At 45.0% G+C, this 8,940-nt stretch overlaps 1 long non-coding RNA gene across 1 annotated transcript; it reads right to left on the bottom strand.

Moving 5' to 3' along the window:
- LOC106510436 lies at positions 2,654–8,530 on the bottom strand. Its single transcript, XR_001308912.2, has 3 exons — positions 6,359–8,530; positions 4,821–4,917; positions 2,654–3,717 (listed from the first exon to the last, which is right to left on the bottom strand). It is a non-coding gene; the product is annotated as an uncharacterized LOC106510436 (long non-coding RNA).

The raw sequence follows: 8,940 nt of genomic DNA, 5'->3' as shown, positions 1-8,940 counted from the left end.
CCTTCAGCAGATTCTCTTTACTTTCAGGGAAAGGAGTGCCAATCTTCAGCATAGCATACAAGGTCCTTACGATCTGGTTGGCCCCACCCATCCCTTAGCCTCATTCCCTCCCAGCCTTCTCTGTGCTCTCACTGCTCCAACCACAGTAGCCTTCTTCCGAGTCCAGAAAAATACAGTTTTCTTCCAACTCAAAGCCTTAGCCTGGAACACTCATCCTCCTCAGTCAATTCCTTCTTGACATTAAGTTTTCAGTTCCAACATCATTTCCTCCAGAACCTTCCAAGTTCTCCTTGCTCACTCTTATTCTACATCAGATCCTTTGCTATCCACTCATGTCCCTGTGTTTTGGTCGCATAGCCCCTATCAGTGTGTAATCATTATTGAGAATAGACCCCCCAAAAGATGACCAGCATAAGCTGTCAATCAATCAAAACTTAGAAATGTCTCAGAAAGGGGAAGGTGAGAGCTGATATTTATAGGGTTTTGAGGTCTAGACTCAAGTGGCTTTAAGGGGATCTGACAGAAATCAGCAAAGTTCTGTAATCAATAATTTGGCGTTGGGAATTTAGATAGAACTGGGGGTCTTGAAGCAACTCTTGGTAAGTAAACAATCATTTGGTGAGTAAGGAGTTTGCCTCTTAAGTGTTCTATTATCCTGAGAAATTGACTGTTTGAGCAGCTCAAGTTCAGACAAATTGATTTTTAGGAAATTGCTAACGTAAAGCAAACAATCAAGGTATTTACTGGAGCATCACCTTAGCTTCCAGGGTAAGAATTACTGGAACAAATAATGCAGTCATGTTGATGTAGGTGCAGTTACAGAATATGGATGCAAGCTGACTCAGTTCTCATAATATACCTGTGTATATGTCACCCTTTCCCCACTGGCACTTGGGGCAATTGTAACTTTACATCTAATTAAGGTCCATCTCCACCAGACTGTGTTCTCTGTGAGGGGCAGGGGCCATATCTGTTTTGCTTATCATTTTATTCCCAGTACTGGTCACGGCACCTGGAACATAAAAGGTGTTCAACTAATATCTGCAGAATGAATGAGACCTTTGACAAGAGTCTGCACAGGAGGATGGGGTAAAAAGTCAGAGATTCCTTTATCTTCAGCCCACTGTTTGGATGGTTCTAATACGGCCAAGGTGGGTGCTGGGGGAACGCACGCAGAAGGCAAAGAGGAGAAATTCCACTTTGGGAAACTGAGTTTCATTTCCAGCAACTCAGTTTCAATACACAGCTGGAATTCAGGGAAGATAAAAGTTAAGGCGATACAGGCAAATGTTATAAATCTTGTTTATTGAGGACGACTTAAAAAACAAAATAATGTGAAGCGGTCAGATGACTGGCATTGTTATAAATATGACAAAAATCCATTTAGATGGAAAGTCGTTCTCCGTCTGGCAAGGGCAAGACTAATTAAATGTATACTAGGTTGTAAAGATGATAATAAATACATACATAGCACCTTTTGTGTACCAGGCACTTTTCTAAGAGCTTAACCTTCATTAACTCATTAAATCTCATAATAACTCTATGAGGTAAGTGCTATAATCATCTCCATTTACAGATAAGAGACATAAAGAACTGAGAAAATTTCCAGGCAGCTATATGAAATAGGGCCAGCTACATTAACATAACTTTCTGTTCTGGAAAGTTCTTGCCCAAGAAGATCAAGCTGTGGAGTTCCCACTGTGGTACAATGAGTTAGGAATCTGACTGTAGTGGCTCAGGTCACTGTCGTGGTTGTAGTTCAATACCCCAACCAGCATAGTGGGTTAAAAGATCTGGTTTGTGGTAGCCACAGCCTACATGGCCCCTGTGGCTTGGATTCAATTCCCAGCTTGGGAACTTCCATATGTTGTGGCTGTGGCCATAATTTTTTTTTTAAAAAGGAAGATAAAGCTGCAAAATATTTGTCTCAAGAACATTCTGAAAATTCACTTATCTGAAGAATAGCTGGCTCAAATGGAAAAAAACAGATTGTTTATCAAAAGGTTGTTTACTCAACAGGAGTTACTTCAAAACCCAGACCTTGCTGAGTTCACCCAACTTAAACCAATGTATCATGCACTTGGCCCAGTCACAAGCAGGGACCCACACTGAAAATCTCACCTCAGCCTTTTAAATATCCATGTAACCCATCTATTCACAATAGCCAAGACATGGAAACAACTAAAATGTCCATTGGAAAAATGAATGGATTAAGAAGATGTGGTATATATACACATTGAATACTACACAGCCATAAAAAAGAACAAAATAATGCCATTTGCAGCAACATAGATGGAAGTAGAAACTCTCATACTAAGTGAAGTAAGTCAGAAAGTGAAAGACAAATACCATATGATATCACTTATATCTGGAATCTAATATATGGCACAAAGGAACCTTTCCACAGAAAAGAAACTCATAGACTTGGAGAACAGACTTATGCTTGCCAAGGGAGAGTGGAAGGGGGTGGGATGGACCAGGAATCTTGGGTTAATAGATGCAAACTCTTGTATTTGGAATGGATAAGCAATGAGATCCTGATATATAGCACAGGGAACTATATCTAGTCACTTATGATGGAACGTGATAGAGGATAATGTGAGAAAAAGAATGTGTATATATATATGTGTGTGTGTGACTGGGTCACTCTGCTGTACAGTAGAAATTGACAGAACAGTGTAAACCAACTATAATGGAAAAAATAAAGATCATTTAAAAAATAAATACGTACATAAATAACCACCCTTGAGGCCGCCTCTGAGACACACTAAGAATATGTCAAAATGGCATTCTCCTTCACTGCAATAAGTTGTAAACTTGGCTTTGCTTGACCCATAGGTTAATTTGGTGGTCTTTTCAGGGAACCAACAATTAATAGAACCACAAGGTTAATGCTTTGTGCCCAGTTCTTTACTAAGGCATTCACCAATTTTGTGCGGAGAGGAAGTAAGACCGGAATGTGTTGTCCAAATGGCAGTCCACCTCACTTGGGAAAGAAAGTTAAGTTTTAAGAAAATTAAGGGCAAAATTCTTTGTATCTGTTACAGAGCTCAGCCTTGCGTTAAAGTGAATTAGATGTAATCCTAGACTAACCGACAAAAGCAAGATGCTTTAGTGAATATCACCAAAAACACCATCAAAACCGGCCAAGTGAGAGGGAAGGTTAAAGGAAGGAAAGTCCCACGCATGGTCAGGCACAGAGATTAAAGGCATTATCTTGGGATTCAGAAATGAGCTTAAGTTCTGGTTTCACCATCTACCAGCAATCTGTCTTTGGATAATTAACTTCCCCGAACCTCAGGAGTGCAGGTAAAATATGAATAACGTTCATCCCTACATGATAGAGTTAATACGAGAACTGAATGGGACAGCGTATGCCAAGAGTTTACCATGGTGTAATCGGAGGTATTTATTGTTATTATTACCATTCACTGCAGGATTTTAGGGCTTGGGAAGAGGGAAGATAAAAATCAGTGGTATACTTGAAGGAAATTGGAGAATTCAAAGAGGAGAAACAAAATGACTTACAAGCTGGGAATTCAGGATTGGATTTTCCTGTGTAGTCTGGTATTTTTCCAGGAAGACTGGTTACCGAGGCCAGAGGGTTGCTCCCCAGCGAAACTCTTTCCATTCGATATGAAAGCACTGTTTCCCTCCCAAGAGGAGCGTTTAGGATGATAGCAGAAGCTTGACCTTCCAAGTTAAAGAACTGAGAACCTTGAGAGACAGAGATGGAATCTGTCAATGAGAGACACCAAAGCACTTTGGTGGGGAGACCTGCAAGGTGAGTGCTGTTGTTTTCTCCATGTTATCACTGGTAACGCAAAGCAACATGAGCTCACTGAGCCCAACGTTGTTCTTTTCGAAACTTGCTTATTCACCAACCAAGCAAGTCTTGCCCAGAAGTATGGAGAGGCGGTGTTGGGTAAGCCCAAGGCTTATGGCAGACACATCAGTTGTAGGTCTGGCCTCCAACGATGAATAATCTTGGAAAAGGAGACCATTTTCTCATTATTTGGAGATCTGTAGAGCCAGTGTTTATTTTGTATTTATCGTGTGCCTCTAGGGGCTGGGCTTTGCTTTTGCGTTACCTTATTTAATCCTTCTCACAAACCTGTCCAGGTTATTATCACTCCCAGCACTGAACTCCCATTAGATTTCCTTGTGTTTCCTTTTTAAGTACTCACAACTTTGTGAAAGAGTCCCAGCGTCAAGGAAATTCAATGTTTTGTAAGGAAAGGTGCGGGGTGGTGTTCCATGGACGGTGGGAACAGAAGAGATCGACAAAAACAATTTCAGAGTAGAAATAACAGGTTGGAAAGATGGCAGGTTGAAGAAGGGCTGGAGTTCCCATCGTGGCTCATTGGATGCAGGTTCGATCCCTGGCCTTGCTCAGTGGGTTAAGGGTCCGGCGTTGCGGTGAGCTGTGGTGTAGGTTGCAGATGTGGCTCGGATCTGGCCTGGCTGTGGCTGTGGTGTAGCCTAGTGGCTAGAGCTCCGATTTGACCCCTAGCCTGGGAACCTCCATATGCCACGGGTGTGGCCCTAAGAAACAAACAAAAAAGAAGAAGGGCTAATGACCTATGTTTTAACAAGGTGGCCTTAAATAGCAGCTTCACAGGAAGGGAAGGGTCTCTAAATATAAAGACAGAAGTCGCAAAGGTGACGTTGAGGTTATGAGACCGGAAAGGATGAACTATCTCCTAATCCTAAATGTCTCACTTAGAAAATTAAGAGGTTTTCCCAGGTCCCCAAGTAAATTCTGCAAATGAGGTTAAAAGGTGTGAGACGGAACGCTGCATGCGTGTTTTCAGACTCACCTTCATCTCCTCTTGTGTGACTTGATTTTAAGTTAACGTCTTCTCCAAAATGCAGTTCACGGGGGTTCTAATAGTTTTAATTTCTTCTCTCATCCCTCTGTAAGATATAGGAGAGTGATTCACTCCTGTGCGAGTTAACACCAACCCTTTCTCAGAAACAGTCACACAATCAAAGTTCTTCAAGAGTAACCTCAAGGCAACAGAGCTGTGCCAGGGTTGTGAGGGAGACGGAAATCCTTTCCCAAATGTTCTAACTTGTTGAATCGTGTTTTTCCAAGTTTCGAGCTTAAAGAATCCATTAAGCAATCTTAAAAGAACGAATGCTGGTCCAGAAAAAAAAAAAAAAAGAGAGAGAGAGAGAGATTTGCCAAACTCTTCAAACTCCCTTCAACAGCTTCGCAAACATTCCTGAACGTCATCTATGGGCAATGGTCTGTCCGAGTTTCCAGAGGGACAGAGATGAGTGAGCAGGAAGCTGGACAGAAATTACAACACAACGTAGGAAATGAATCAGCACCCAGCCTTACCAAGTTTACAGAATCAGAGACGGGAGAGACTGTTTGGTGGAAGACCTCAGGAAATAGATGGGAGGTGAATTTTGTCTTGGATGGATAAGTGGGGGTCAGAGGGCAAGGAGTGGGAGTTTGGAGTAAATAGAATGGTTAATAGCCTCTTTTTTTTTTTTTCTTTTTAAGGCTGTACCCATGGCATATGGAGGTTCCAGGCTAGGGGTTGAATCAGAGCTGCTGCTGCTGGCCTACGCCACGGCCACAGCCATGCAGGACCTGAGCTGCATCGGCGACCTATATCACAGCCTACAGCAATGCCAGATCCTTACCCCACTGAGAGAGGCCAGGGATTGAACCCACATCCTCATAGACACTATGTTGGGTTCTTAACCTAGGAGCCACAATGGGAGCTCCTTAATAGCCTATTTTGACTGAAGTGGGAACTACGGCTCTTAGGGCCTGGATGATGGGTGTGATGCCATAAACTTGTGGTTTGCTTTCTAAAGAGAGCCAGTAGGTACCATGTAGAGGTGTGATGTCCTCTGCTGACTAAGTGATGGGAACAGTATCAGTGCTAGAGGTATCCCTCTGCCCTACAGACACACCCTCTACCTTTTTTCTCTCCTCTCCTCCCTGGCAGGCGGGCCTGCAGAGGCTCAGGCACAAGGGTCTCCTTCCCAGTTCAGCCACAGAGTGACTTGCAAGAGATCCGAGGGCAGGAGGGGAGTGATGCGAGGGACCCTATTTTCCAGGCTCCCTCCTTGCAGAATCGTGTTAGCACAGCCCACAGAAGAACCTCATGGTTCCTCCGGGTTCTGATAACCATGCCTCCCCCTCTTCAGGTTGGGTCCAGGGGTGGGAGCATCCCAGTTTGAGTGCTACCTTATCCCTAACTTCTCCATCCCTCTCACCTTTGTAAATAGTCCTTTTCTTAGTCTTTCTTTGAGTTACTGGAAGATGAGCAAAGGCTGTGCTCCCTACCGAGACCTCCATAGACCTGAGGTACAGGGGCGCCAGGCGTTCACTCACCTTGGTTGCAGGAGGGGCACCAAGGGTCCATGCTCCTGCTCTGGGGTCCCACACTCCAGGCCAAAGGTTTCTCAAAGAATGTTTGGACACATCACCCACATTAGGCCCATCAGATGCTCTTCTGCCGGATGGTCTGCATGAAGAAATTCTCACACTGGGGCTGGAGGGAAGGCGAGCCCAGGGGTCACGCTGTGCCATTTTCACTATCAAGGGGTCCATAGAGAAATTCACTTACCGAGGTTGCCTGAGTTCTGAATGGTTTTCAGGTCCAGCTTCCAGCACCTCCTAAGGGTCAGGTATATTCTGGTCCTCAGGCCTCGCGAGACAACACTATTTTCTTACACTAAACAGTGCACCAACCACATTCCACCTTCCACACACACACAAGCACATCATTTTTGGTCAGTTTAAGTGCATTTGAGTTACTTTCTGTTTGCAGACAGGGGTTTAATAGAAGAGCCAAGACATACTTAGGGAGCACGTAGTGTGGGCCAGCTTCACAAGACTTATCTTGTTGAATCCTCTCAGCTCCTTGGGAAGTGATTTTCTTGGGACTCAGCTCTTTCTTGGGTTAAAAGTTTCCTCCAATAACTCTGCCTAAGTACCCCACAATTTGTGCTGGGTATCCCCCCAAGGGGAGCCTCGTTAAAGGGGCTCTAGTCACCAGTTTCCAACAGGGGAGGTGTTTCCACCCTTATACCATCAAGAAGCAATTCTTGAACACTGGCTGGGGGCTTGCAGTTCAGCTCAATTCAGACACTCTCTACCCTGAGGTAGCGTCAGATGCCACAGGTAAACGGCTCATACACCCTGGCTGATACCTGTCCTTCTGACGGACTGGGCATAAATCAGAGGTTCCCATGACCCCGTCCTTGGGCCTGATTCAGTTGGAGGGGCTCACACAACTCAGGAAATCCATGGACTCACCAGCTGATCAATGGATGATGAAGGGCACAGCTCGGGAACAGCCAGGTGGAAGAGATGCATAGGACGAGGGAAAAGGAACTGCTTGGAGCACCCACGTTCTCTCCAAGCACACCCTCCTCCCCCATCCCTATGTGTTCATCAACCCAGGCGCTCCCTGGACCCCATCTTTTACAGGTTTTATGGAGGCTTTGTTACATAGTCATGACGGATGACGGCATTAGCCATTGGTGGCTGAGCTCAGTCTCCAGGTCCTGCCCTCTCCCTTGGTTCCCTTGGCAGCCAGCCTCCAGGCTCAGCACTCACAAAAGGCACCTCATTAACACAAACTCGGGTGCTGTGGAAAGGGGCTTGTTATGAATAAACAGGCATCCACTTCACACTTATGATTAGGAAGCAATTTTAGGAACTGATGACATAAGACCAATGTGGTGACCAAAGATGCTCCCATGGCTCTTAATGACCAGGAAGTCCCAAGGGTTTTGACAAACATGAGCCAGGAACCTTGGACAAAGCCCAAAACATACACGAACAATCCATTTTAGTCATCTGAATGGCCAAAGATCTATTTCTTATAAGTCACAATTTCTCACTCACGGTTTCTTACAAACCAGTCTGTCAGCCTCCGTCACCACACAGTCTGTTCTGTTCTTTTTCTTCACACATGGACGTCACTGCGAAATGACAGTATCTACATCCAAGATCCCAGCTGCAGATGCCACCAAATGTTCTGGTCTTTAAGCTGCTCAAACATCACGGAATTTGATGAAGAGATAGGGAGAATGTCTTCTCCCCTTTAGGTCAGCTCATGCCTTTAGCAGCTCTTCAGGGGGCCAGAAGCTCATCACATCTCCTGGGGAGGTCTGCGAGCTAAGGGGAGAGCTTCCCAGCAGTGCCCCCTGTGCAGCGGCAAACTGCAAAGTGAACAGGGGATATGGATCCCCTTGGCCTTTAGGGCAGCCTGGTGGGGACTGAGTGACCAGAGCCCTAACGCCATCATCTCACCTTGAGCAGCCTTCTCTTCCATCAACCCCAGAGTGGCCTACAGATGCTGTCATTTTCTGTAACTACTATGACATGAATCTAGCCATTCACATACACCCAACCACACAAAGCTGTGCCAACCACAAAAGGGAGATAAATCCAATCTGGACCAGCTCAACAACAGATACGGTGCCATTACTTGCCTGCTTGCCTTTTCTGTTTTCTGGTTTCTCTTCTTTATTAGAAAACAAAACCTGCAGGTAGCGGTGTGTGGTGTGTGTGTGTGTGTGTGTGTGTGTGCATGCATGTGTGCATGTATGTATGTATTATTAGGGAATAAGACAGATATTTTCTTTTCTTTTTATTGGGGGGGGGCTGCACCTGTAGCATATGGAGGTTCCCAGGCTAGGGGTCTAATTGGAGCTGCAGCTGCCAGCCTACACCACAGCCACAGCAACGCCAGATCTGAATTGCACCTGCAACCTACACCGTAGCTCATGGCAACACCAGATCCTTAATCCACTGAGCGAGGCCAGGGACTGGACTCGCCTTCTCATGGATACTAGTCGGGTTGGTTACTGCTGAGCCACAACGGGAACTCCCAGATATTGCCTATACAGATCTTTTTTGACTTACAGTGGGTTTATGTCCTGATAAACCCATCGCAAGTTCAA

This window comes from Sus scrofa, chromosome 5 (assembly GCF_000003025.6).
Source record: "Sus scrofa isolate TJ Tabasco breed Duroc chromosome 5, Sscrofa11.1, whole genome shotgun sequence".
NCBI classification, from domain to species: Eukaryota; Metazoa; Chordata; class Mammalia; order Artiodactyla; family Suidae; genus Sus; species Sus scrofa.
Note: the sequence above shows the minus strand (reverse complement) of the source record. Positions and strands in the feature narration are given on the sequence as shown.